Source organism: Crinia signifera, chromosome 19, assembly GCF_055691185.1.
Source record: "Crinia signifera chromosome 19, ASM5569118v1, whole genome shotgun sequence".
Taxonomy (NCBI): Eukaryota; Metazoa; Chordata; class Amphibia; order Anura; family Myobatrachidae; genus Crinia; species Crinia signifera.
In genome coordinates, this window is record NC_139226.1 from 74252094 (window position 1) to 74277755 (window position 25662).

Below are 25662 nucleotides of genomic sequence, written 5' to 3' on the forward strand. Positions count from 1 at the left end.
AAAAAGTGATTGTATCTCACCTACAGCCATACCACATTGTATAGGCCCAATCTCGTCTGATCTTGGAAGCTAAGCAGTCTTGGGCCTGGTTAGTACTTGGTTGGGAGACCACATGGGAACACCAGGTGCTGTAGGTTTTTTCACATAACTGGCAAATTGTTTTTATTCTCTTGCTATTTAAATTCTAAACGTTTTCTTTTTATTGCCAGTAAAGACATTTGGAAGAGGTCAAACAGACACAATAGCCATCACCTAAAGACTTACCACACTGTTTAGGCCCAATTCCAACTGCTTTTGGCAGCTAAACAGTGTTGAGCCTCTTTAGTAGTTTAATTTAAGACCCCCTGCTAATATCATGTCCTGTAGGTCTTTTTACATTACCAACACATGATTTTTTTCAGTAAGCCAATACAGTTAGGAAACTTTTTTATTAGCTTACCTGGTGATAGAAGTAGAAGAGGGCAAAAAAGTGCCTGTATCTCACCTACAGCCATACCACATTGGATAGGCCCAATCTCGTCTGATCTTGGAAGCTAAGCAGTGTTGGGCCTGGTTAGTACTTGGGTGGGAGACCACATGGGAACATCTGGTGTTGTAGGTTTTTTCACATTACTGGCAAATTGTTTTTATTCTCTAGCTATTTAAATTGGAAACGTTTTCTTTTTATTGCCAGTACAGACATTTGGAAGAGGTCAAACAGACACAATAGCCATCACCTAAAGACTTACCACACTGTTTAGGCCCAATTTCAACTGCTTTTGGCAGCTAAACAGTGTTGAGCCTCTTTAGTAGTTTAATTTAAGACCCCCTGCTAATATCATGTCCTGTAGGTCTTTTTACATTACCAACGCATGATTTTTTTCAGTAAGCAAATACAGTTAGTAAACTTTTGTATTAGCTTACCTGGTGATAGAAGTAGAAGAGGGCAAAAAAGTGATTGTATCTCACCTACAGCCATACCACATTGTATAGGCCCAATCTCGTCTGATCTTGGAAGCTAAGCAGTCTTGGGCCTGGTTAGTACTTGGTTGGGAGACCACATGGGAACACCAGGTGCTGTAGGTTTTTTCACATTACTGGCAAATTGTTTTTATTCTCTAGCTATTTAAATTGGAAACTTTTTCTTTTTATTGCAAGTACAGACATTTGGAAGAGGTCAAACAGACACAATAGCCATCACCTAAAGACTTACCACACTGTTTAGGCCCAATTCCAACTGCTTTTGGCAGCTAAGCAGTGTTGAGCCTCTTTAGTAGTTTAATTTAAGACCCCCTGCTAATATCATGTCCTGTAGGTCTTTTTACATTACCAAAACATGATTTTTTTCAGTAAGCCAATACAGTTAGGAAACTTTTTTATTAGCTTACCTGGTGATAGAAGTAGAAGAGGGCAAAAAAGTGCCTGTATCTCACTTACAGCCATACCACATTGGATAGGCCCAGTCTTGTCTGATCTTGGAAGCTAAGCAGTGGTGGGCCTGGTTAGTACTTGGGTGGGAGACCACATGGGAACACCAGGTGCTGTAGGTTTTTTCACATTACTGGCAAATTGTTTTTATTCTCTAGCTATTTAAATTGGAAACTTTTTCTTTTTATTGCCAGTACAGACATTTGGAAGAGGTCAAACAGACACAATAGCCATCACCTAAAAACTTACCACACTGTTTAGGCCCAATTCCAACTGCTTTTGGCAGCTAAACAGTGTTGAGCCTCTTTAGTAGTTTAATTTAAAACCCCCTGCTAATATCATGTCCTGTAGGTCTTTTTACATTACCAACACATGATTTTTTTTCAGTAAGCCAATACAGTTAGGAAACTTTTTTATTAGATTACATGGTGATAGAAGTAGAAGAGAGCAAAAAAGTGCCTGTATCTCACCTACAGCCATTCCACATTGGATAGGCCCAATCTCGTCTGATTTTGGAAGCTAAGCAGTGTTGGGCCTGTTTAGTACTTCGTTGGGAGTCCACATGGGAACACCAGGTGCTGTAGGTTTTTTCACATTACTGGCAAATTGTTTTTATTCTCTAGCTATTTAAATTGGAAACTTTTTCTTTTTATTGCCAGTACAGGCATTTGGAAGAGGTCAAACAGACACAATAGCCATCACCTAAAGACTTACCACACTGTTCAGGCCCAATTCCAACTGCTTTTGGCAGCTAAACAGTGTTGAGCCTCTTTAGTAGTTTAATTTAAGACCCCCTGCTAATATCATGTCCTGTAGGTCTTTTTACATTACCAACACATGATTTTTTTCAGTAAGCCAATACAGTTAGGAAACTTTTTTATTAGCTTACCTGGTGATAGAAGTAGAAGAGGGCAAAAAAAAGTGCCTGTATCTCACCTACAGCCATACCACATTGAATAGGCCCAATCTCGTATGATCTTGGAAGCTAAGCAGTATTGGCCCTGGTTAGTACTTGGGTGAGAGACCACATGGGAACACCAGGTGCTGTAGGTTTTTTCACATTACTGGCAAATTGTTTTTATTCTCTTGCTATTTAAATTGGAAACGTTTTCTTTTTATTGCCAGTAAAGACATTTGGAAGAGGTCAAACACACACAATTGCCATCACCTAAAGACTTACCACACTATTTAGGCCCAATTTCAACTGCTTTTGGCAGCTAAACAGTGTTGAGCCTCTTTAGTAGTTTAATTTAAGACCCCCCGCTAATATCATGTCCTGTAGGTCTTTTTACATTACCAACACATGATTTTTTTCAGTAAGCCAATACAGTTAGGAAACTTTTTTATTAGCTTACCTGGTGATAGAAGTAGAAGAGGGCAAAAAAAAGTGCCTGTATCTCACCTACAGCCATACCACATTGAATAGGCCCAATCTCGTATGATCTTGGAAGCTAAGCAGTATTGTCCCTGGTTAGTACTTGGGTGAGAGACCACATGGGAACACCAGGTGCTGTAGGTTTTTTCACATTACTGGCAAATTGTTTTTATTCTCTAGCTATTTAAATTGGAAACGTTTTCTTTTTATTGCCAGTACAGACATTTGGAAGAGGTCAAACAGACACAATAGCCATCACCTAAAGACTTACCACACTGTTTAGGCCCAATTTCAACTGCTTTTGGCAGCTAAACAGTGTTGAGCCTCTTTAGTAGTTTAATTTAAGACCCCCTGCTAATATCATGTCCTGTAGGTCTTTTTACATTACCAACACATGATTTTTTTCAGTAAGCAAATACAGTTAGTAAACTTTTGTATTAGCTTACCTGGTGATAGAAGTAGAAGAGGGCAAAAAAGTGATTGTATCTCACCTACAGCCATACCACATTGTATAGGCCCAATCTCGTCTGATCTTGGAAGCTAAGCAGTCTTGGGCCTGGTTAGTACTTGGTTGGGAGACCACATGGGAACACCAGGTGCTGTAGGTTTTTTCACATAACTGGCAAATTGTTTTTATTCTCTTGCTATTTAAATTCTAAACGTTTTCTTTTTATTGCCAGTAAAGACATTTGGAAGAGGTCAAACAGACACAATAGCCATCACCTAAAGACTTACCACACTGTTTAGGCCCAATTCCAACTGCTTTTGGCAGCTAAACAGTGTTGAGCCTCTTTAGTAGTTTAATTTAAGACCCCCTGCTAATATCATGTCCTGTAGGTCTTTTTACATTACCAACACATGATTTTTTTCAGTAAGCCAATACAGTTAGGAAACTTTTTTATTAGCTTACCTGGTGATAGAAGTAGAAGAGGGCAAAAAAGTGCCTGTATCTCACCTACAGCCATACCACATTGGATAGGCCCAATCTCGTCTGATCTTGGAAGCTAAGCAGTGTTGGGCCTGGTTAGTACTTGGGTGGGAGACCACATGGGAACATCTGGTGTTGTAGGTTTTTTCACATTACTGGCAAATTGTTTTTATTCTCTAGCTATTTAAATTGGAAACGTTTTCTTTTTATTGCCAGTACAGACATTTGGAAGAGGTCAAACAGACACAATAGCCATCACCTAAAGACTTACCACACTGTTTAGGCCCAATTTCAACTGCTTTTGGCAGCTAAACAGTGTTGAGCCTCTTTAGTAGTTTAATTTAAGACCCCCTGCTAATATCATGTCCTGTAGGTCTTTTTACATTACCAACGCATGATTTTTTTCAGTAAGCAAATACAGTTAGTAAACTTTTGTATTAGCTTACCTGGTGATAGAAGTAGAAGAGGGCAAAAAAGTGATTGTATCTCACCTACAGCCATACCACATTGTATAGGCCCAATCTCGTCTGATCTTGGAAGCTAAGCAGTCTTGGGCCTGGTTAGTACTTGGTTGGGAGACCACATGGGAACACCAGGTGCTGTAGGTTTTTTCACATTACTGGCAAATTGTTTTTATTCTCTAGCTATTTAAATTGGAAACTTTTTCTTTTTATTGCAAGTACAGACATTTGGAAGAGGTCAAACAGACACAATAGCCATCACCTAAAGACTTACCACACTGTTTAGGCCCAATTCCAACTGCTTTTGGCAGCTAAGCAGTGTTGAGCCTCTTTAGTAGTTTAATTTAAGACCCCCTGCTAATATCATGTCCTGTAGGTCTTTTTACATTACCAACACATGATTTTTTTCAGTATGCCAATACAGTTAGGAAACTTTTTTATTAGCTTACCTGGTGATAGAAGTAGAAGAGGGCAAACAAGTGCCTGTATCTCACCTACAGCCATACCACATTGGATAGGCCCAATCTTGTCTGATCTTGGAAGCTAAGCAGTGTTGGGCCTGGTTAGTACTTGGGTGGGAGGCCACATGGGAACATCAGGTGCTGTAGGTTTTTTCACATTACTGGCAAATTGTTTTTATTCTCTAGGTATTTAAATTGGAAACGTTTTCTTTTTATTGCCAGTACAGACATTTGGAAGAGGTCAAACAAACACAATAGCCATCACCTAAAGACTTACCACACTGTTTATGCCCAATTCCAACTGCTTTTGGCAGCTAAACAGTGTTGAGCCTCTTTAGTAGTTTAATTTAAGACCCCCTGCTAATATCATGTCCTGTAGGTCTTTTTACATTACCAACACATGATTTTTTTCAGTATGCCAATACAGTTAGGAAACTTTTTTATTAGCTTACCTGGTGATAGAAGTAGAAGAGGGCAAAAAAGGGCTTGTATCTCACCTACAGCCATACCACATTGGATAGGCCCAATCTCGTCTGATCTTGGAAGCTAAGCAGTGTTGGGCCTGGTTAGTACTTGGGTGGGAGACCACATGGGAACACCAGGTGCTATAGGTTTTTCCACATTACTGGCAAATTGTTTTTATTCTCTAGCTATTTAAATTGGAAACTTTTTCTTTTTATTGCCAGTACAGACATTTGGAAGAGGTCAAACAGACACAATAGCCATCACCTAAAGACTTACCACACTGTTTAGGCCCAATTCCAACTGCTTTTGGCAGCTAAACAGTGTTGAGCCTCTTTAGTAGTTTAATTTAAGACCCCCTGCTAATATCATGTCCTGTAGGTCTTTTTACATTACCAACACATGATTTTTTTCAGTATGCCAATACAGTTAGGAAACTTTTTTATTAGCTTACCTGGTGATAGAAGTAGAAGAGGGCAAAAAAGTGCCTGTATCTCACCTACAGCCATACCACATTGGATAGGCCCAATCTCGTCTGATCTTGGAAGCTAAACAGTGTTGGGCCTGGTTAGTACTTGGGTGGGAGGCCACATGGGAAAATCAGGTGCTGTAGGTTTTTTCACACTACTGACAAATTGTTTTTATTCTCTAGGTATTTAAATTGGAAACGTTTTCTTTTTATTGCCAGTACAGACATTTGGAAGAGGTCAAACAGACACAATAGCCATCACCTAAAGACTTACCACACTGTTTAGGCCCAATTTCAACTGCTTTTGGCAGCTAAACAGTGTTGAGCCTCTTTAGTAGTTTAATTTAAGACCCCCCGCTAATATCATGTCCTGTAGGTCTTTTTACATTACCAACACATGATTTTTTTTAGTAAGCCAATACAGTTAGGAAACTTTTTTATTAGCTTACCTGGTGATAGAAGTAGAAGAGGGCAAAAAAGTGCCTGTATCTCACCTACAGCCATACCACATTGGATAGGCCCAATCTCGTCTGATCTTGGAAGCTAAGCAGTGTTGGGCCTGGTTAGTACTTGGGTGGGAGACCACATGGGAACATCAGGTGTTGTAGGTTTTTTCACATTACTGGCAAATTGTTTTTATTCTCTAGCTATTTAAATTGGAAACGTTTTCTTTTTATTGCCAGTACAGACATTTGGAAGAGGTCAAACAGACACAATAGCCATCACCTAAAGACTTACCACACTGTTTAGGCCCAATTTCAACTGCTTTTGGCAGCTAAACAGTGTTGAGCCTCTTTAGTAGTTTAATTTAAGACCCCCTGCTAATATCATGTCCTGTAGGTCTTTTTACATTACCAACGCATGATTTTTTTCAGTAAGCAAATACAGTTAGTAAACTTTTGTATTAGCTTACCTGGTGATAGAAGTAGAAGAGGGCAAAAAAGTGATTGTATCTCACCTACAGCCATACCACATTGTATAGGCCCAATCTCGTCTGATCTTGGAAGCTAAGCAGTCTTGGGCCTGGTTAGTACTTGGTTGGGAGACCACATGGGAACACCAGGTGCTGTAGGTTTTTTCACATAACTGGCAAATTGTTTTTATTCTCTTGCTATTTAAATTCTAAACGTTTTCTTTTTATTGCCAGTAAAGACATTTGGAAGAGGTCAAACAGACACAATAGCCATCACCTAAAGACTTACCACACTGTTTAGGCCCAATTCCAACTGCTTTTGGCAGCTAAACAGTGTTGAGCCTCTTTAGTAGTTTAATTTAAGACCCCCTGCTAATATCATGTCCTGTAGGTCTTTTTACATTACCAACACATGATTTTTTTCAGTAAGCCAATACAGTTAGGAAACTTTTTTATTAGCTTACCTGGTGATAGAAGTAGAAGAGGGCAAAAAAGTGCCTGTATCTCACCTACAGCCATACCACATTGGATAGGCCCAATCTCGTCTGATCTTGGAAGCTAAGCAGTGTTGGGCCTGGTTAGTACTTGGGTGGGAGACCACATGGGAACATCTGGTGTTGTAGGTTTTTTCACATTACTGGCAAATTGTTTTTATTCTCTAGCTATTTAAATTGGAAACGTTTTCTTTTTATTGCCAGTACAGACATTTGGAAGAGGTCAAACAGACACAATAGCCATCACCTAAAGACTTACCACACTGTTTAGGCCCAATTTCAACTGCTTTTGGCAGCTAAACAGTGTTGAGCCTCTTTAGTAGTTTAATTTAAGACCCCCTGCTAATATCATGTCCTGTAGGTCTTTTTACATTACCAACGCATGATTTTTTTCAGTAAGCAAATACAGTTAGTAAACTTTTGTATTAGCTTACCTGGTGATAGAAGTAGAAGAGGGCAAAAAAGTGATTGTATCTCACCTACAGCCATACCACATTGTATAGGCCCAATCTCGTCTGATCTTGGAAGCTAAGCAGTCTTGGGCCTGGTTAGTACTTGGTTGGGAGACCACATGGGAACACCAGGTGCTGTAGGTTTTTTCACATTACTGGCAAATTGTTTTTATTCTCTAGCTATTTAAATTGGAAACTTTTTCTTTTTATTGCAAGTACAGACATTTGGAAGAGGTCAAACAGACACAATAGCCATCACCTAAAGACTTACCACACTGTTTAGGCCCAATTCCAACTGCTTTTGGCAGCTAAGCAGTGTTGAGCCTCTTTAGTAGTTTAATTTAAGACCCCCTGCTAATATCATGTCCTGTAGGTCTTTTTACATTACCAACACATGATTTTTTTCAGTATGCCAATACAGTTAGGAAACTTTTTTATTAGCTTACCTGGTGATAGAAGTAGAAGAGGGCAAACAAGTGCCTGTATCTCACCTACAGCCATACCACATTGGATAGGCCCAATCTTGTTTGATCTTGGAAGCTAAGCAGTGTTGGGCCTGGTTAGTACTTGGGTGGGAGGCCACATGGGAACATCAGGTGCTGTAGGTTTTTTCACATTACTGGCAAATTGTTTTTATTCTCTAGGTATTTAAATTGGAAACGTTTTCTTTTTATTGCCAGTACAGACATTTGGAAGAGGTCAAACAAACACAATAGCCATCACCTAAAGACTTACCACACTGTTTATGCCCAATTCCAACTGCTTTTGGCAGCTAAACAGTGTTGAGCCTCTTTAGTAGTTTAATTTAAGACCCCCTGCTAATATCATGTCCTGTAGGTCTTTTTACATTACCAACACATGATTTTTTTCAGTATGCCAATACAGTTAGGAAACTTTTTTATTAGCTTACCTGGTGATAGAAGTAGAAGAGGGCAAAAAAGGGCTTGTATCTCACCTACAGCCATACCACATTGGATAGGCCCAATCTCGTCTGATCTTGGAAGCTAAGCAGTGTTGGGCCTGGTTAGTACTTGGGTGGGAGACCACATGGGAACACCAGGTGCTATAGGTTTTTCCACATTACTGGCAAATTGTTTTTATTCTCTAGCTATTTAAATTGGAAACTTTTTCTTTTTATTGCCAGTACAGACATTTGGAAGAGGTCAAACAGACACAATAGCCATCACCTAAAGACTTACCACACTGTTTAGGCCCAATTCCAACTGCTTTTGGCAGCTAAACAGTGTTGAGCCTCTTTAGTAGTTTAATTTAAGACCCCCTGCTAATATCATGTCCTGTAGGTCTTTTTACATTACCAACACATGATTTTTTTCAGTATGCCAATACAGTTAGGAAACTTTTTTATTAGCTTATCTGGTGATAGAAGTAGAAGAGGGCAAAAAAGTGCCTGTATCTCACCTACAGCCATACCACATTGGATAGGCCCAATCTCGTCTGATCTTGGAAGCTAAACAGTGTTGGGCCTGGTTAGTACTTGGGTGGGAGGCCACATGGGAAAATCAGGTGCTGTAGGTTTTTTCACACTACTGACAAATTGTTTTTATTCTCTAGGTATTTAAATTGGAAACGTTTTCTTTTTATTGCCAGTACAGACATTTGGAAGAGGTCAAACAGACACAATAGCCATCACCTAAAGACTTACCACACTGTTTAGGCCCAATTTCAACTGCTTTTGGCAGCTAAACAGTGTTGAGCCTCTTTAGTAGTTTAATTTAAGACCCCCTGCTAATATCATGTCCTGTAGGTCTTTTTACATTACCAACACATGATTTTTTCAGTATGCCAATACAGTTAGGAAACTTTTTTATTAGCTTACCTGGTGATAGAAGTAGAAGAGGGCAAAAAAGTGCCTGCATCTCACCTACAGCCATACCACATTAGATAGGCCCAATCTCGTCTGATCTTGGAAGCTAAGCAGTGTTGGGCCTGGTTAGTACTTGGGTGGGAGGCCACATGGGAACATCAGGTGCTGTAGGTTTTTTCACATTACTGGCAAATTGTTTTTATTCTCTAGGTATTTAAATTGGAAACGTTTTCTTTTTATTGCCAGTACAGACATTTGGAAGAGGTCAAACAGACACAATAGCCATCACCTAAAGACTTACCACACTGTTTAGGCCCAATTTCAACTGCTTTTGGCAGCTAAACAGTGTTGAGCCTCTTTAGTAGTTTAATTTAAGACCCCCTGCTAATATCATGTCCTGTAGGTCTTTTTACATTACCAACGCATGATTTTTTTCAGTAAGCAAATACAGTTAGTAAACTTTTGTATTAGCTTACCTGGTGATAGAAGTAGAAGAGGGCAAAAAAGTGATTGTATCTCACCTACAGCCATACCACATTGTATAGGCCCAATCTCGTCCGATCTTGGAAGCTAAGCAGTGTTGGGCCTGGTTAGTACTTGGTTGGGAGACCACATGGGAACACCAGGTGCTGTAGGTTTTTCCACATTACTGGCAAATTGTTTTTTTTTTTTTTTTAAACATTAAATTTTTATTGGTTTTACACATTAAATTGCAATAGGGTGGGATAGTACAGGTATTAGGGGGGAGGGGAAATAAAAGGGGGGCACACATTAATACAAGCGTTCGTTAACAAATCTATAAACCTATTACTATAGAGACTATTCATATACAGAAATTGGCATACGTAATTGAAGCTATTGTGGTAAGAACAACATATTGATAGTAATCAGAGTATGGATTCTGTCATGGCCTGTCATAGTTTAGAGGTCCAGTATTCAGTCCAGCTAAGCCATTTGATTAATGGGTTGGCAGTCGAGGAAGAGTAGCGTATTCCTGCTGTCTCATGTTCGCAGTGGTTTTGAACCGCTTGTTCTATTTGAGGGATTGTTGGGATTCTGGTGGAGCGCCAGCACTGCGCGACTAGGGTTTTTGAAGAGATTAGAATATGACCCATAATGTATCTATCATTGCTGGAGAGTCCTCCACCAATCAAGTGGAAAATAGCTACTTTCGGGGTTGGGGAGATGGGGATTTTCAATACCTTTGAGATAAGTGCAAAGACCGCAGACCAGAGCCCGGATATGTATGGACATTCCCAGAATATGTGGAATAGGGAGCCCACACGGCCACAGTTTCGCCAACAAAGATTCGGGTTAGCTGGACTGAATTTATGTAGTAACACAGGGGTCATATACAAACGATGCAGTAGTTTGTAGTATTGTTCGGTATGTGAGATACATTTAGACAGTTTGAAACATATTTGAAAGATTTGGTGCCACTCTTCCTCACTAATGGTTTCATTCAAATCCTGTTCCCATTTTATCAAAGAGGGAAATTTTTTGAAGCTCGTTGGCGTCATCATGAAGTTATACCACCAGGTGATACCTCCCCTACTACCAGCAGATGTCAATTTATTCTGAATATACTGGGGGAGTGTGGTTACGGCATGGGGAGTTGTGGTTACCGTATATAGCCAATGTCTGAGCTGGAGAAACTTGTAGAAGTCCCTATGGGGGAGGGAAAATTGGGATTGGAGTTGTGCGTATGTTAGTAAAGATCCTGAGGAAGTAGCCTCTGCGAGTGTTGGAACCCCTCGAGAGACCCATGAAGTGAAGGAGAGGTTTGGTATCTGGGAGGCTATGGCCGGGAGCGACAGCTGTATACAAGGTAATGAAATATCTGAGGCTGATTTTGCCGCCTCCAACCATGCCTTGCGAGTGTGTATGATAGAGGTAATTGTTGTCAGCGTTCGAATGTCGATTGAGGAGGAGAGCCACAGGCAGTCTGTGAGTGAGCATGAGGACATTAGATTACGTTCCATGGTCACCCACACTTTTGGGTCTTCTGTCGCGAACCAAGCACCTACTTGAGAGAGAATACTCGCAATTTGGTAGTTGTACAGATCGGGGTAAGCCACTCCTCCCTCCCGTTTTGAGAGTGACAGTATCCTCCGGGCCAGTCTGGGTTTAGCGTTTTTCCAAATATATTTAGTGAAAGCCGATTGGAATTTATTTAACAGGGATAAGGGAACCAGGAGGGGAATGGTTCTAAATAGGTATAGAATTTTAGGAAGTATCATCATTTTCAGAGCCGCAATTCTACCTAGCCAAGATATGTGCAACATCATCCAATCGGTGGACATCAGTGAGATCTTATGGAGGAGCGGGGCATAGTTAGCTTGGATTAAATCCCCAGTTGAAGGGGTGATGTGAATTCCCAAGTATTTAAGACTACTGGTTTGCCAGGAATATTGGTACTTGGTTCTTAGCGTTTGAAGGAGGTCAGCGTGGTAATTTATAGGAAGGGCCTCAGTTTTGGGTCCATTTAATTTGTAATAAGATATTGCGGAGTATGCATCTAGGATCTTATGCAGGTTGGGCAGGGAGTACTCTGGGTCAGTGAGGGCAAGTAAGACGTCGTCCGCAAATAGACATATTTTATACGTCACGCCGGATAACTCCGGCCCTTTAACGGTGTTTGATGATCTTATAGTCTCGGCTAGTGGTTCGATAGCAAGTGCGAACACCAGGGGAGACAGGGGGCAGCCTTGGCGAGTTCCATTGGAGATTCTGAAGGAGGAGGACAGCAGACCGCTCACAAACACTCTGGCTGATGGGGAAGAGTATAAGGCAGACATGGATGTCAATGCACGTCCCGTTATTCCGAATTTACGCAGAACCGCATGTAGGTAGCCCCAGTGTAGTCTGTCAAAGGCCTTCTCAGCATCTAGGGACAACAACAGTAATCGTTCGCCCGACCCCGAGAAGGCCTTGACTAAATCAATTATTCTCCTAGTGTTATCTGGGGACTGTCTACCTGGCACAAACCCCACTTGATCCTGATTAATGAGGGTTGGGAGCAGAGGATTAAGTCGGTTAGCTATCAATTTGGCATAAATTTTAACGTCTGAATTAAGCAATGCTATGGGTCGGTAATTGGTTATAATAGCTGGGTTCTTTCCTGGTTTAGGAAAAGCAACTATCCTAGCTTCCAGCATTTCTTTTGGGAAGTTGCCTAATGTGGAAGCTTCATTGAACAATTGGGCCAAAATAGGGGAAAGTGTATCTTTAAAACAGGAGTAAAATTTGTTGGTGTAGCCGTCTGGGCCGGGGGCTTTTTCGGCCGGGAGTGACTCAATAACTGTGTTGATCTCCTCCACTGTCCAGGGCTGTGAAAGTGAGTGGAGGGCATTCATGCTGAGGGAAGGGAGAGTTATCTGTGCTAGGAATTGGTCTATAGTGGAAGTTGAGGGCTGTGGGGTTGTCGGGTCTGCCGACAGGTTGTAGAGGTTAGAGTAATATTCAGCAAAGGCATTAGCTATGTCCGCTGGGTTAGACACTTTAAGGCCTCTGTCGTCTATGATTGATCGTATTCGGTCTTTAGCAAGTTTTCCCCTTAGTTTTCTAGCAAGGAGTCTACCCGCTCTATCGCCTTGTATGTAAAATTTTTGTTTCAATTTAGATAGGGATCTATGTACTTCCTGTAGGGCTATAACGTTCCATTCCTCCCTGACCTGCAGGAGGTCTTTATAAATCTTACAACAAAAAAAGAGAAACAGCAGCGCTAGAACAACTAAAACAACAAATTGGATGATCTTTACATAAAGAAATGCTTCACTTGGAAAATGACACAACATACAATATAAAAAACAGCACACCTGAGTGTGTATATAAAACACATTTACAAATGTCGGGTACCCCAATACCACAATAAGGAGAATATTGTGAAGAGTCCGGTCCTAGTATGCCCAGAATAAAGAAAGGGGATGAATATTTACCACTCCAGTCAGAAATTTGCGATAAATGAATTTGTAGGTGGAGAATGTCCAAATGTCCTTGTATCCTGGTGGTCGGCCCAAGTTGGCACAAATAACCGTACCACTGGAGATGTTAGGAGGACGATTATATAAATCTTAGAATCAGAGGAGGGACATTTTGTGCTTGGCCTCCAAATCTGCCATTCGGGTTTCTACGTTTATTCGGTGGGCGGTTGTTCTTTTGCGAATGCGGGCGGCTGCCTGAATCGCGGAGCCCCGGACAACTGCTTTTAGCGCGCACCAGAATGTGAATTGTGACGTGTCGTCTGGTGAGTTGGTTTCTAGATATTGGGAAAGAGTTTCAGCGATAATCTGCTGTGCCTCCGGATCTACCAGGAGATACTCGCCAAGGCGCCAGGGGCTAGGGGGGGTCTGAACAGAGGACAAATTCCAATGTATACATAATGTGGCGTGGTCCGACCACGTAACTGGCAGAATGGAAGCTTTAGTTATCTGTTGTAGAGCCCATTTGTCTGAAAAGGCTAAGTCAATGTGGGAATAAGTACCATGGACTGGGGAAAAGAAGGTGTAGTCTCTTACATTGGGATTTTTGGCTCTCCAGACGTCGTAGAGATCGAATTCGTGTATAATTCTCCGGAAAGCGGAGGACTGAGTGGGCTCTGAACGGTTACCGTGTTTATCATGTTTTACTGTTTTGTCAATAGAGGGATCTACTACTAGGTTAAAGTCTCCCAGAACCATGAGCAGCCCCTTCCGACATGTTGAGAGAGTGTTACAAAATTTCCTTAAAAAAGGGAGTTGTTTGGAATTAGGAGCATAGAGAACCGCTAATGTTACTTGTTTACTGTTCAGTTTCCCGGTGACAATGAGGTATCTGCCCTCCCGGTCGGCGAACTGTTGTTCCAGTACAAAGTCGCAAGACCTGGAGATCAGAAGGGCGACACCCGCCTTTTTACTAGGCCCATTGGATTGGTAGCAATGGGGATAGGAGGGGCTGGAGAATTGGGGAGGGGATGATTGGAGGAAGTGAGTTTCTTGGAGAGCGACTATATGGGCTTTCTGTTTGCTAAAATACTTCAGGGCCACCTGTCTCTTGTTAGGCGAGTTGAGGCCTTTGACATTTAATGATAGCAGTTTAACCATTTAAACAGTAAGGTAGGCATGTTGCTTCACAGCCAAATCTCAACATGTAAAAGTAGAACAACAGTGTGCATTTTAAAAGTAAATAAAATAAAATAAGAAGGGTATGTATAAGTAAACCGGGTAAGCAAGGGGAGGGTTGAAAGGGGTAAAATAGCTCCATAAAGGGGCTAACGAGGGCCACCAGTGTAGGTGACACAGTAGGGGCGTGAGGGGATAGCTAACACCACCAACACTCCTGTGGAAGCGATAAAACATGAGAAGGGCGGAAAGACGGTCCTGTGCCGTAGTAACCCCAGACCCCGTAATCCGGGGGAAGAGTTGCAACTGCTAATATAATGTTTGGGCCGTGGTGGGTATTTGTAGGCCTTAAAGACTTGCTCTATTCTGTAGGGGGGCCACGGCACAGGACTCGCCAGAAGTTACTATATAACAATATTAAACTAAACTAAGCAGCAGCATGTAAGCCAACTGGGCCATAGAGGTCCCAAACAATTCCCGGCCACACAACCTGAGTAAAGACGTCTGTTAGAGAGAAAGCATACAGTCAATTATAGAGCGTTTTAGACTATTCTATAATAGACAACCATTAAAGGTGAGAGACCGGGTCATGTCCCGGGACATGGCGTACTGTTAATTGGACCCGCCTGCCACCGACCAGTCCCGTGTGAGGCGCAAGTCTTCAGGGCTCTTCGCAGAGCCTACTTCTAGTTTCCAGGAAGCCAGAAACTGTAATCCCTCAGAAGGTGTAGAAGCAACAAAAGTAGAGCCATTTCTCCGGATGAGTAATTTTGTGGGATATCCCCATCTGTAGGGGATGTCCGCTTCTCTAAGGGCCTTTGTGACCGTGGTAAACGACCTGCGAAGAGACAGAGTGCCCGCGGACAGATCGCCAAAAATCTGGAGATCCCCCAGGATTGAAGCGGAGTGGCTGGATGGTCTAGCGGCCCTAAGCAGTGAGTCCTTGATGTGGAAATAGTGGAGGCGCATTAGTGTGTCCCGTGGGGCATCTTGGGGGGCGTTCCGGGCCTTTGGTAAACGGTGAATGCGATCCAGAAGGAAGTCTGTGATCTGTGTAGTTGGCAACAATTTTGAAAACACGTCAGTTACGAATTGCGTTAGGTCCGAATTTGAAACAGATTCCGGGATGCCTCTTATTTTGACGTTGTTGCGTCTCGATCTGTCCTCCATGTCGCAAATCTTGGATTGTAAGACCCTCACTTCATCCTGAACTCCTTCGTGGAGAGCAAGTAGTTCGTTGTGGGATTTGACCACTTCATCCATCTTATTCTCGATGTGGTCAGTGCGGCGTCCGACCGCCTCTATATCCTGCTGACAGGATTGGAGCGCAGATTTAAATTCTGTGGATATATCTGTCTTGAATGAGGCTAGCAATTGTTTCATCAGTCCCAAAGTGAGGGGGGCATCGTCCCCTGCTGGTGATTGTTGACTGTTGCCCGCCAAGATAGGGTCGAATGAAGCGCTGTGTGCGGATAAAGTGGGCGTACAGGGGCCTTTGTTTGTAGCCTGCTTAGGGTTAGGGGACTGAGATGCGGACTTAAAAAAGCTGACTGGGGGGACGCCACTTGTTTCCTTCGCTTTTTTAGGAGGCATGGTTGCTGCAGATTGAGGGGCGGTCGACGGGTTGAATAGACTTATAGTAGGCTCGGATATAGGTGCGAGTTAAGCTGTCGGCAGGTTAGCGTCGACCCACTGGCATACCACTGCTGCGGTGTAGATTCAAATCATGTCGGAGTGGTGGCGGGTGTCAGCAATCCTTAGGGCGTACCGTGTGACATTTCTGTGGGAGAGCAGGTCTTAGGGGACAGTGTAGTTGGGGCGACTACTGTGTAGCAATGGTTAAAATGAGGTGGTCGTGCCAGCACTGGCCACCAGTATCCTATAGCCTCTGCTGAGTTTAAGTCTGCTCCCAGGTTCCTGGACGAGGGGCAGCTGGAGGGGAGCCTTGGGTTGCTGTGTGGGGTCCTGCAGCTTGTGGGTAAGCAGCCGTTGGCAGCCAGGCACTGTGGGGGCTCAGCAGTAGTGTCACTGCTGGGATGCTGCTGAAATCCAAGATGGCCGCCGCTTGTTATTTGGCAGGGGAGATGAGGAGCTCCACTGCTGTATGGAGGCTCCAGGGCCCCTGACACAGGTCTCCACGGGTGGTGCGGGGGTGGGGGAGGTTCCGCTTACCTCTGTGTCCCGTTTCTGGGGTCTCCAGCGGTCCCGGCGCCCTGTACTGCCGCGATTCCGGCTCTGGAGCTCCGCCGCCGGGTAGCTGAAGAAATCTAGGCCGCGGCTTGGAGCTTTTAGTAGGCCTCAGCTGCGGGGAAGTGTAGCAGCCGTCCCCAGGCTCCGTTCTGTGGGTGGCTGGATCCGGAGGGTCCCCGCTGGCTTGGTGAGCGTGGGGGAGAGGGTCCAGGTGGTGGGTGGGGGTGGAAATGGGGTTTTTGTGGGCAAATTTGCAGGAGCTGTGTGACTGGATTACCTGCTCCTTCCGTGGCCAGACCACGCCCCCCCGGCAAATTGTTTTTATTCTCTAGCTATTTAAATTGGAAACTTTTTCTTTTTATTGCCAGTACAGACATTTGGAAGAGGTCAAACAGACACAATAGCCATCACCTAAAGACTTACCACACTGTTTAGGCCCAATTTCAACTGCTTTTGGCAGCTAAACAGTGTTGAGCCTCTTTAGTAGTTTAATTTAAGACCCCCTGCTAATATCATGTCCTGTAGGTCTTTTTACATTACCAACACATGATTTTTTTCAGTATGCCAATACAGTTAGGAAACTTTTTTATTAGCTTACCTGGTGATAGAAGTAGAAGAGGGCAAAAAAGTGCCTGTGTCTCACCTACAGCCATACAACATTGGATAGGCCCAATCTCGTCTGATCTTGGAAGCTAAGCAGTGTTGGGCCTGGTTAGTACTTGGGTGGGAGACCACATGGGAACATCAGGTGATGTAGGTTTTTTCACATTACTGGCAAATTGTTTTTATTCTCTTGCTATTTAAATTGGAAACGTTTTCTTTTTATTGCCAGTAAAGACATTTGGAAGAGGTCAAACAGACACAATAGCCATCACCTAAAGACTTACCACACTGTTTAGGCCCAATTTCAACTGCTTTTGGCAGCTAAACAGTGTTGAGCCTCTTTAGTAGTTTAATTTAAGACCCCCTGCTAATATCATGTCCTGTAGGTCTTTTTACATTACCAACGCATGATTTTTTTCAGTAAGCAAATACAGTTAGTAAACTTTTGTATTAGCTTACCTGGTGATAGAAGTAGAAGAGGGCAAAAAAGTGATTGTATCTCACCTACAGCCATACCATATTGTACAGGCCCAATCTCGTCTGATCTTGGAAGCTAAGCAGTGTTGGGCCTGGTTAGTACTTGGTTGGGAGACCACATGGGAACACCAGGTGCTGTAGGTTTTTTCACATTACTGGCAAATTGTTTTTATTCTCTAGCTATTTAAATTGGAAACTTTTTCTTTTTATTGCCAGTACAGACATTTGGAAGAGGTCAAACAGACACAATAGCCATCACCTAAAGACTTACCACACTGTTTAGGCCCAATTCCAACTGCTTTTGGCAGCTAAGCAGTGTTGAGCCTCTTTAGTAGTTTAATTTAAGACCCCCTGCTAATATCATGTCCTGTAGCTCTTTTTACATTACCAACACATGATTTTTTTCAGTATGCCAATACAGTTAGGAAACTTTTTTATTAGCTTACCTGGTGATAGAAGTAGAAGAGGGCAAACAAGTGCCTGTATCTCACCTACAGCCATACCACATTGGATAGGCCCAATCTTGTCTGATCTTGGAAGCTAAGCAGTGTTGGGCCTGGTTAGTACTTGGGTGGGAGACCACATGGGAACATCAGGTGATGTAGGTTTTTTCACATTACTGGCAAATTGTTTTTATTCTCTAGCTATTTAAATTGGAAACGTTTTCTTTTTATTGCCAGTAAAGACATTTGGAAGAGGTCAAACAGACACAATAGCCATCACCTAAAGACTTACCACACTGTTTAGGCCCAATTCCAACTGCTTTTGGCAACTAAACAGTGTTGAGCCTCTTTAGTAGTTTAATTTAAGACCCCCTGCTAATATCATGTCCTGTAGGTCTTTTTACATTACCAACACATGATTTTTTTCAGTAAGCCAATACAGTTAGGAAACTTTTTTATTAGCTTACCTGGTGATAGAAGTAGAAGAGGGCTAAAAAGTGCCTGTATCTCACCTACAGCCATACCACATTGGATAGGCCCAATCTCGTCTGATCTTGGAAGCTAAGCAGTGTTGGGCCTGGTTAGTACTTGGGTGGGAGACCACATGGGAACATCAGGCGATGTAGGTTTTTTCACATTACTGGCAAATTGTTTTTATTCTCTAGCTATTTAAATTGGAAACTTTTTCTTTTTATTGCCAGTACAGACATTTGGAAGAGGTCAAACAGACACAATAGCCATCACCTAAAGACTTACCACACTGTTTAGGCCCAATTCCAACTGCTTTTGGCAGCTAAACAGTGTTGAGCCTCTTTAGTAGTTTAATTTAAGACCCCCTGCTAATATCATGTCCTGTAGGTCTTTATACATTACCAACACATGATTTTTTTTCAGTATGCCAATACAGTTAGAAAACTTTTTTATTAGCTTACCTGGTGATAGAAGTAGAAGAGGGCAAAAAAGTGCTTATATCTCACCTACAGCCATACCACATTTGATAGGCCCAATCTCGTCTGATCTTGAAAGCTAAGCAGTGTTGGGCCTGGTTAGTACTTGGGTGGGAGGCCACATGGGAACATCAGGTGCTGTAGGTTTTTTCACATTACTGGCAAATTGTTTTTATTCTCTAGCTATTTAAATTGGAAACGTTTTCTTTTTATTGCCAGTACAGACATTTGGAAGAGGTCAAACAGACACAATAGCCATCACCTAAAGACTTACCACACTGTTTAGGCCCAATTTCAACTGCTTTTGGCAGCTAAACAGTGTTGAGCCTCTTTAGTAGTTTAATTTAAGACCCCCTGCTAATATCATGTCCTGTAGGTCTTTTTACATTACCAACGCATGATTTTTTTCAGTAAGCAAATACAGTTAGTAAACTTTTGTATTAGCTTACCTGGTGATAGAAGTAGAAGAGGGCAAAAAAGTGATTGTATCTCACCTACAGCCATACCACATTGTATAGGCCCAATCTCGTCTGATCTTGGAAGCTAAGCAGTGTTGGGCCTGGTTAGTACTTGGTTGGGCGACCACATGGGAACACCAGGCGCTGTAGGTTTTTTCACATTACTGGCAAATTGTTTTTATTCTCTAGCTATTTAAATTGGAAACTTTTTCTTTTTATTGCCAGCACTGACATTTGGAAGAGGTCAAACAGACACAATAGCCATTACCTAAAGACTTACCACACTGTTTAGGCCCAATTCCAACTGCTTTTGACAGCTAAACAGTGTTGAGCCTCTTTAGTAGTTTAATTTAAGACCCCCTGCTAATATCATGTCCTGTAGGTCTTTTTACATTACCAACACATGATTTTTTTCAGTAAGCCAATACAGTTAGGAAACTTTTTTATTAGCTTACCTGGTGACAGAAGTAGAAGAGGGCAAAAAAGTGCCTGTATCTCACCTACAGCCATACCACATTGAATAGGCCCAATCTCGTCTGATCTTGGAAGCTAAGCAGTATTGGCCCTGGTTAGTACTTGGGTGAGAGACCACATGGGAACACCAGGTGCTGTAGGTTTTTTCACATTACTGGCAAATTGTTTTTATTCTCTAGCTATTTAAATTGGAAACTTTTTCTTTTTATTGCCAGCACAGACATTTGGAAGAGGTCAAACAGACACAATAGACATCACCTAAAGACTTACCACACTGTTTAGGCCCAATTCCAACTGCTTTTGGCAGCTAAACAGTGTTGAGCCTCTTTAGTAGTTTAATTTAAGACCCCCTGCTAATATAATGTCCTGTAGGTCTTTTTACATTACCAACACATGATTTTTTTCAGTAAGCCAATACAGTTAGGAAACTTTTTTATTAGCTTACCTGGTGATAGAAGTAGAAGAGGGCAAAAATGTGCCTGTATCTCACCTACAGCTATACCACATTGGATAGGCCCAATCTCGTCTGATCTTGGAAGCTAAGCAGTGTTGGGCCTGGTTAGTACTTGGGTGGGAGACCACATGGGAACACCAGGTGCTGTAGGTTTTTTCACATTACTGGCAAATTGTTTTTATTCTCTAGCTATTTAAATTGGAAACTTTTTCTTTTTATTGCCAGTACAGACATTTGGAAGAGGTCAAACAGACACAATAGCCATCACCTAAAGACTTACCACACTGTTTAGGCCCAATTCCAACTGCTTTTGGCAGCTAAACAGTGTTGAGCCTCTTTAGTAGTTTAATTTAAGACCCCCTGCTAATATCATGTCCTGTAGGTCTTTTTACATTACCAACACATGATTTTTTTCAGTAAGCCAATACAGTTAGGAAACTTTTTTATTAGCTTACCTGGTGATAGAAGTAGAAGAGGGCAAAAAAGTGCCTGTATCTCACCTACAGCCATACCACATTGGATAGGCCCAATCTCGTCTGATGCTGGAAGCTAAGCAGTGTTGGGCCTGGTTAATACTTGGGTGGGAGACCACATGGGAACACCAGGTGCTGTAGGTTTTTTCACATAACTGGCAAATTGTTTTTATTCTCTAGCTATTTAAATTGGAAACGTTTTCTTTTTATTGCCAGTACAGACATTTGGAAGAGGTCAAACAGACACAATAGCCATCACCTAAAGACTTACCACACTGTTTAGGCCCAATTCCAACTGCTTTTGGCAGCTAAACAGTGTTGAGCCTCTTTAGAAGTTTAATATAAGACCCCCTGCTAATATCATGTCCTGTAGGTCTTTTTACATTACCAACACATGATTTTTTTCAGTAAGCCAATACAGTTAGGAAACTTTTTTATTAGCTTACCTGGTGATAGAAGTAGAAGAGGGCAAAAAAGTGCCTGTATCTCACCTACAGCCATACCATATTGGATAGGCCCAATCTCGTCTGATCTTGGAAGCTAAGCAGTGTTGGGCCTGGTTAGTACTTGGGTGGGAGACCACATGGGAACACCAGGTGCTGTAGGTTTTTCCACATTACTGGCAAATTGTTTTTATTCTCTAGCTATTTAAATTGGAAACTTTTTCTTTTTATTGCCAGTACAGACATTTGGAAGAGGTCAAACAGACACAATAGCCATCACCTAAAGACTTACCACACTGTTTAGGCCCAATTCCAACTGCTTTTGGCAGCTAAACAGTGTTGAGCCTCTTTAGTAGTTTAATTTAAGACCCCCTGCTAATATCATGTCCTGTAGCTCTTTTTACATTACCAACACATGATTTTTTTCAGTATGCCAATACAGTTAGGAAACTTTTTTATTAGCTTACCTGGTGATAGAAGTAGAAGAGGGCAAAAAAGTGCCTGTATCACACCTACAACCATACCACATTGGATAGGCCCAATCTCGTCTGATCTTGGAAGCTAAGCAGTGTTGGGCCTGGTTAGTACTTGGGTGGGAGACCACATTGGAACACCAGGTGCTGTAGGCTTTTTTCACATTACTGGCAAATTGTTTTTATTCTCTAGCTATTTAAATTGAAAACTTTTACTTTTTATTGCCAGTACAGACATTTGGAAGAGTGACCACGTACAATCCTGCCACTAGAGTACCACCCAGAGCCCTCAAAGGCATTTGGCCTATTGTAAAATGTGACAAACAATTGCCAGTTTTTAGCCAAAAACACATTATGCCCAGTTACCGCAGGGGAAAAAATCTACGCGACATGCTTGTCAAAACAAATATAGAAAGCAAACCCAAAACTACTCTTTTCAATATCCAAGAGAAAAAACCAGGCTGTTACAGATGTCCTTCCTGTACAGCCTGTAGCTATCTAGAAATGGGAACAACATTCAAACATCCACATGAAGATAAGATCTATAAGATTCGACACATTTTGACCTGCAAAACTCCGTTCATTATTTACATTATAGTATGCCCATGTAACAAATACTACGTAGGGCAAACTTTAGTGCATTTGAGATCCAGAATGGCATTACATAGATCAGCCATCTCAGCAAGCCTCCAGGGCAAAACCATCAATCAACCAGTTGCCCGACATTTTAAAGAAAAAGGACACACTCTGGCAGATCTCAAATGCAAAATCATTGATCACGTCCCCACACTCAGCAGAGGCGGTAACAGACAGAAAATACTTACAAAGAAAGAGGCTCAGTGGATATACAGGCTTAAGACAATGGCACCAGCGGGACTCAATGAAATGATAGCCTGGAACGCATTCATCTAAGGGACTACAGCACAAACAAAACTGTTTCATCCAATTAGAGGTGTACAAAACCCCTTGGATTATCCTTGGCTACGGGTCAGGGCCATATACCTTGTTTCAGCTTTCCATGTTTTCATTTATTTCTTCATCTTCTTATCTTTATTAACCTTTTTCGTTCTATATGTGGAATACCGGATTCTCCAGTTATTTGCTTACAATAATATGTGATATGCGATATATGTAATGTGGAGTACAAAGTGCGGTAGATGTTGCTGAAAAAATAAGATACTACATTCCCATTTTTTTCCACTCTAACATGTATCTAATGTGCGTTCTTCACACATGTAACTTTATTCACATATGGCTCAGCTAGCACTATGTTTTAATTACATTTTATATTTGTTTTTTCACATGTCCAACTTTTTTCTATGTTGGTCCGATTTAGCAATTCACGTACACACTAACGAGCTCTGTCCATCTCCCTCAAGCGCAACGGAACCAGCAGCGTCCAGGGTTGCTAAGCAACAACCGCACGAAGGGGGAGTAGCTGATGCACCCGGAAGCACGGCTCCGTCAGACGCCGGGGAAGCAGACGGACACGCACAAGCCATATATGCAGGTAAGAGAGCTGCAGCTCAGTTACTTGTTTTTGCACAGCACAGACTGCACTTTGGATGACATCCTGATGAAAAGGCCGGTAGGCCTTGAAACGTCGTTGTAGATGTCCTATTTCTTCACCATGTTCTTATAAAAGTTTTTTCAAGTTTTACCAAAACCCTTGGAGTGCCGCCTTATTTCCTTATGCTCAAATTCAAGGGCTAAAGGGATCTACAGTACCTATCTACAATTTCTAGGGAAGGCACCAAGGTAATTGCCATATCGTCCGGAGTGCCGAACGCACCAACCTACTACTATATATATATATATATATATATATATATATATATATTATATATATATATGATATATATATATAATATATATGTCAAAATAGAACAAAGGAGGAGCGCTCCATAGTGTAAAACCACAATATTTTAATGGGCAGTAAAAAGCTCCAAGGTAACAGCCAATATAATGCTCGTACCAAAAAACACACTGCTGTGGGCTGGCTACCACACGATATTATATATACAATCCAGGCAATCACTCCTACCGCCTCCGGAGCTCTGGGGGAAACCACAGCAAGGAACGCTGGTCACTCCACGTGGACTCGGCGTCTCGGGCACCCAACACAGGAACAGCGGGTAGTAGGGGGATGCCTGGTAAGGAGAGCGATCGTCACCTGGCTCCACCCTAACACGTTTCGTATTAAAACTTTGTCAGAGGGCGTATTAAAACTTCGTCTGAACGCCCTCTGACGAAGTTTTAATACGAAACGCGTTAGATGGAGCCAGGTGATGATCGCTCTCCTTACCAGGCATCCCCCTACTACCCGCTGTTCCTGTGTTGGGTGCCCGAGACGCCGAGTCCACGGGGAGTGACCAGCGTTCCTTGCTGTGGTTTCCCCCAGAGCTCCGGAGGCGGTAGGAGTGATTGCCTGGATTGTATATATAATATCGTATAATATCGTGTGGTAGCCAGCCCACAGCAGTGTGTTTTTTGGTACGAGCATTATATTGGCTGTTACCTTGGAGCTTTTTACTGCCCATTAAAATATTGTGGTTTTACACTATGGAGCGCTCCTCCTTTGTTCAATTTTGACAGATCTTCCCCTGTTCCTTAAATCCTGGGAACTAATTTGGAGTGAGCAGCAGTCTGGAAAGAGGACTTGGTGTTTTTTCCTTCAGAGAGTCTGAAACCCTTGAAGTGTGTACCAGCTGGTTGGACTCAATTCAGCGCTAATTTTACCAGTGTTCTTTTGCAATATATATATATATATATATATATATATATATATATATATATATATAAGGTGATTTATCGCACCCTACGGGTCCTCTTCACACCGTTGTGAGGGGCTCTGCCCCCTTTACCTGTGAAGGCCTTTATTGTGTAAAAGAGGGTTTGTGTGGGAAGGGCGGGTGTGGAAATACTACGGCTGTGGGAGAGGCAGGTGTGGTGTTTACATAGGTTGCCGTGAGTGGTGGAGTGGCATGTGCAGTGGTGTGTGGGTGGCGTAGGTGTGTGAGGGTCAGGTGCGAAAGTGCCGTGGGTGGTGGAGGTTGATTGGGAGTGGTGTGGGTGGTGAAAATGTGGGTGGTGGAGTTGCAGGTGCAGGGGTGCTCCATGTGGGTTTGGTGGGGTGCGTGGTGCACCGGTTGAGTTAGGGGAAGTTGCGGGGGTGCTGTGCGTGAGGAGCTGATGGGGGTGTGGTGGGGGAGGTATGGGTACTGTGGGTGGGTGATGGGCAGTGGGGTTTTGGTTTGGCTGGGTGAGGGACTAGTGTGGGTAGAGAATGACCTGGTGTCGGGGGGGGGGGGTCGTGGGTGGTTGAATTAGTACCGCAGGCGGGGGAGTGGTGGGTGCAGGTTTGCCGCAGGTGGGGGAAGGTGCTGTGGGTGTGGATGTGCTGCATCTGGTGGAGTTGCACTTGTAGGGGTGCTGTGGCTGGGAGCGAGTTAGGTGTGGGGAGTCCTTTTGGTGGGGCGGGTGCGGTGGTGTTGCAGGTGGGTCATAGATGGTAGCAGGGGTACTGCGGGTGGGTGAGGGTTGGGTGCGGTTGATCCACGTGTGGGTATACTCTGTGCGCAGTAGGTGCGGTTGCAGGGGTGCCGTGGGTGTGTGCAGTGTTATCGCGGGTTGGGGAGGAGCGGGTGTGTGTGGGTAGGGGATGTGGTGGGTGTGGGGGGTACTGCAGTTGTCTTTTGCGCAGGTGCAGTGTGGGCAAGGGTGGTGGGCGAGGCGTGTGCTGCAGGTGTGGGAGGGGTGGGTGCAGTGCTGCTGGGGGTGTTTTTTAATCAGCAAGGCCACCACTTCTGGGTCCGACACTCCAGAGCATAGCAGCATGGGAAGAGGGGGCCTGGGGATCGGGTGGGGGACCTCCCACTCCC

General features: G+C 42.9%; 22 non-coding genes and 11 pseudogenes across 22 annotated transcripts; all 33 read left to right on the forward strand.

Annotated features, from left to right (window-relative positions):
* The first annotated feature begins 18 nt into the window (after nt 1-18).
* On the forward strand, nt 19-137 carry LOC146043580 (5S ribosomal RNA). Its single transcript, XR_014464571.1, has one exon. It is a non-coding gene; the product is annotated as a 5S ribosomal RNA (ribosomal RNA).
* Nucleotides 138-482: 345 nt separating this feature from the next.
* LOC146043251 (5S ribosomal RNA) lies at nt 483-601 on the forward strand. The gene has a single exon (XR_014464244.1). It is a non-coding gene; the product is annotated as a 5S ribosomal RNA (ribosomal RNA).
* A 345-nt stretch (nt 602-946) lies between these two features.
* On the forward strand, nt 947-1065 carry LOC146043581 (5S ribosomal RNA). Its single transcript, XR_014464572.1, has one exon. It is a non-coding gene; the product is annotated as a 5S ribosomal RNA (ribosomal RNA).
* Nucleotides 1066-1410: 345 nt separating this feature from the next.
* Nucleotides 1411-1529, forward strand: LOC146043998 (5S ribosomal RNA; annotated as a pseudogene).
* A 346-nt stretch (nt 1530-1875) lies between these two features.
* LOC146044120 (5S ribosomal RNA) lies at nt 1876-1994 on the forward strand (annotated as a pseudogene).
* A 347-nt stretch (nt 1995-2341) lies between these two features.
* LOC146044223 (5S ribosomal RNA) lies at nt 2342-2460 on the forward strand (annotated as a pseudogene).
* A 347-nt stretch (nt 2461-2807) lies between these two features.
* LOC146044299 (5S ribosomal RNA) lies at nt 2808-2926 on the forward strand (annotated as a pseudogene).
* Nucleotides 2927-3271: 345 nt separating this feature from the next.
* LOC146043582 (5S ribosomal RNA) lies at nt 3272-3390 on the forward strand. The gene has a single exon (XR_014464573.1). It is a non-coding gene; the product is annotated as a 5S ribosomal RNA (ribosomal RNA).
* A 345-nt stretch (nt 3391-3735) lies between these two features.
* Nucleotides 3736-3854, forward strand: LOC146043252 (5S ribosomal RNA). The gene has a single exon (XR_014464245.1). It is a non-coding gene; the product is annotated as a 5S ribosomal RNA (ribosomal RNA).
* Nucleotides 3855-4199: 345 nt separating this feature from the next.
* On the forward strand, nt 4200-4318 carry LOC146043583 (5S ribosomal RNA). Its single transcript, XR_014464574.1, has one exon. It is a non-coding gene; the product is annotated as a 5S ribosomal RNA (ribosomal RNA).
* Nucleotides 4319-4663: 345 nt separating this feature from the next.
* LOC146043764 (5S ribosomal RNA) lies at nt 4664-4782 on the forward strand. Its single transcript, XR_014464756.1, has one exon. It is a non-coding gene; the product is annotated as a 5S ribosomal RNA (ribosomal RNA).
* Nucleotides 4783-5127: 345 nt separating this feature from the next.
* On the forward strand, nt 5128-5246 carry LOC146043231 (5S ribosomal RNA). The gene has a single exon (XR_014464225.1). It is a non-coding gene; the product is annotated as a 5S ribosomal RNA (ribosomal RNA).
* Nucleotides 5247-5591: 345 nt separating this feature from the next.
* On the forward strand, nt 5592-5710 carry LOC146043464 (5S ribosomal RNA). Its single transcript, XR_014464457.1, has one exon. It is a non-coding gene; the product is annotated as a 5S ribosomal RNA (ribosomal RNA).
* Nucleotides 5711-6055: 345 nt separating this feature from the next.
* LOC146043212 (5S ribosomal RNA) lies at nt 6056-6174 on the forward strand. The gene has a single exon (XR_014464206.1). It is a non-coding gene; the product is annotated as a 5S ribosomal RNA (ribosomal RNA).
* Nucleotides 6175-6519: 345 nt separating this feature from the next.
* On the forward strand, nt 6520-6638 carry LOC146043584 (5S ribosomal RNA). The gene has a single exon (XR_014464575.1). It is a non-coding gene; the product is annotated as a 5S ribosomal RNA (ribosomal RNA).
* A 345-nt stretch (nt 6639-6983) lies between these two features.
* LOC146043254 (5S ribosomal RNA) lies at nt 6984-7102 on the forward strand. The gene has a single exon (XR_014464248.1). It is a non-coding gene; the product is annotated as a 5S ribosomal RNA (ribosomal RNA).
* Nucleotides 7103-7447: 345 nt separating this feature from the next.
* On the forward strand, nt 7448-7566 carry LOC146043586 (5S ribosomal RNA). The gene has a single exon (XR_014464578.1). It is a non-coding gene; the product is annotated as a 5S ribosomal RNA (ribosomal RNA).
* Nucleotides 7567-7911: 345 nt separating this feature from the next.
* On the forward strand, nt 7912-8030 carry LOC146043877 (5S ribosomal RNA; annotated as a pseudogene).
* Nucleotides 8031-8375: 345 nt separating this feature from the next.
* LOC146043232 (5S ribosomal RNA) lies at nt 8376-8494 on the forward strand. Its single transcript, XR_014464226.1, has one exon. It is a non-coding gene; the product is annotated as a 5S ribosomal RNA (ribosomal RNA).
* A 345-nt stretch (nt 8495-8839) lies between these two features.
* On the forward strand, nt 8840-8958 carry LOC146043465 (5S ribosomal RNA). The gene has a single exon (XR_014464458.1). It is a non-coding gene; the product is annotated as a 5S ribosomal RNA (ribosomal RNA).
* A 344-nt stretch (nt 8959-9302) lies between these two features.
* Nucleotides 9303-9421, forward strand: LOC146043735 (5S ribosomal RNA). Its single transcript, XR_014464726.1, has one exon. It is a non-coding gene; the product is annotated as a 5S ribosomal RNA (ribosomal RNA).
* Nucleotides 9422-9766: 345 nt separating this feature from the next.
* On the forward strand, nt 9767-9885 carry LOC146044667 (5S ribosomal RNA). Its single transcript, XR_014465104.1, has one exon. It is a non-coding gene; the product is annotated as a 5S ribosomal RNA (ribosomal RNA).
* Nucleotides 9886-17177: 7292 nt separating this feature from the next.
* Nucleotides 17178-17296, forward strand: LOC146044061 (5S ribosomal RNA; annotated as a pseudogene).
* A 345-nt stretch (nt 17297-17641) lies between these two features.
* On the forward strand, nt 17642-17760 carry LOC146043307 (5S ribosomal RNA). The gene has a single exon (XR_014464300.1). It is a non-coding gene; the product is annotated as a 5S ribosomal RNA (ribosomal RNA).
* A 345-nt stretch (nt 17761-18105) lies between these two features.
* LOC146043940 (5S ribosomal RNA) lies at nt 18106-18224 on the forward strand (annotated as a pseudogene).
* Nucleotides 18225-18569: 345 nt separating this feature from the next.
* LOC146043765 (5S ribosomal RNA) lies at nt 18570-18688 on the forward strand. The gene has a single exon (XR_014464757.1). It is a non-coding gene; the product is annotated as a 5S ribosomal RNA (ribosomal RNA).
* Nucleotides 18689-19034: 346 nt separating this feature from the next.
* Nucleotides 19035-19153, forward strand: LOC146043884 (5S ribosomal RNA; annotated as a pseudogene).
* A 345-nt stretch (nt 19154-19498) lies between these two features.
* On the forward strand, nt 19499-19617 carry LOC146043328 (5S ribosomal RNA). The gene has a single exon (XR_014464321.1). It is a non-coding gene; the product is annotated as a 5S ribosomal RNA (ribosomal RNA).
* A 345-nt stretch (nt 19618-19962) lies between these two features.
* Nucleotides 19963-20081, forward strand: LOC146044159 (5S ribosomal RNA; annotated as a pseudogene).
* Nucleotides 20082-20426: 345 nt separating this feature from the next.
* Nucleotides 20427-20545, forward strand: LOC146044737 (5S ribosomal RNA). The gene has a single exon (XR_014465173.1). It is a non-coding gene; the product is annotated as a 5S ribosomal RNA (ribosomal RNA).
* Nucleotides 20546-20890: 345 nt separating this feature from the next.
* On the forward strand, nt 20891-21009 carry LOC146044192 (5S ribosomal RNA; annotated as a pseudogene).
* A 345-nt stretch (nt 21010-21354) lies between these two features.
* Nucleotides 21355-21473, forward strand: LOC146044784 (5S ribosomal RNA). The gene has a single exon (XR_014465221.1). It is a non-coding gene; the product is annotated as a 5S ribosomal RNA (ribosomal RNA).
* Nucleotides 21474-21818: 345 nt separating this feature from the next.
* On the forward strand, nt 21819-21937 carry LOC146043813 (5S ribosomal RNA; annotated as a pseudogene).
* Nucleotides 21938-25662: the final 3725 nt, after the last annotated feature.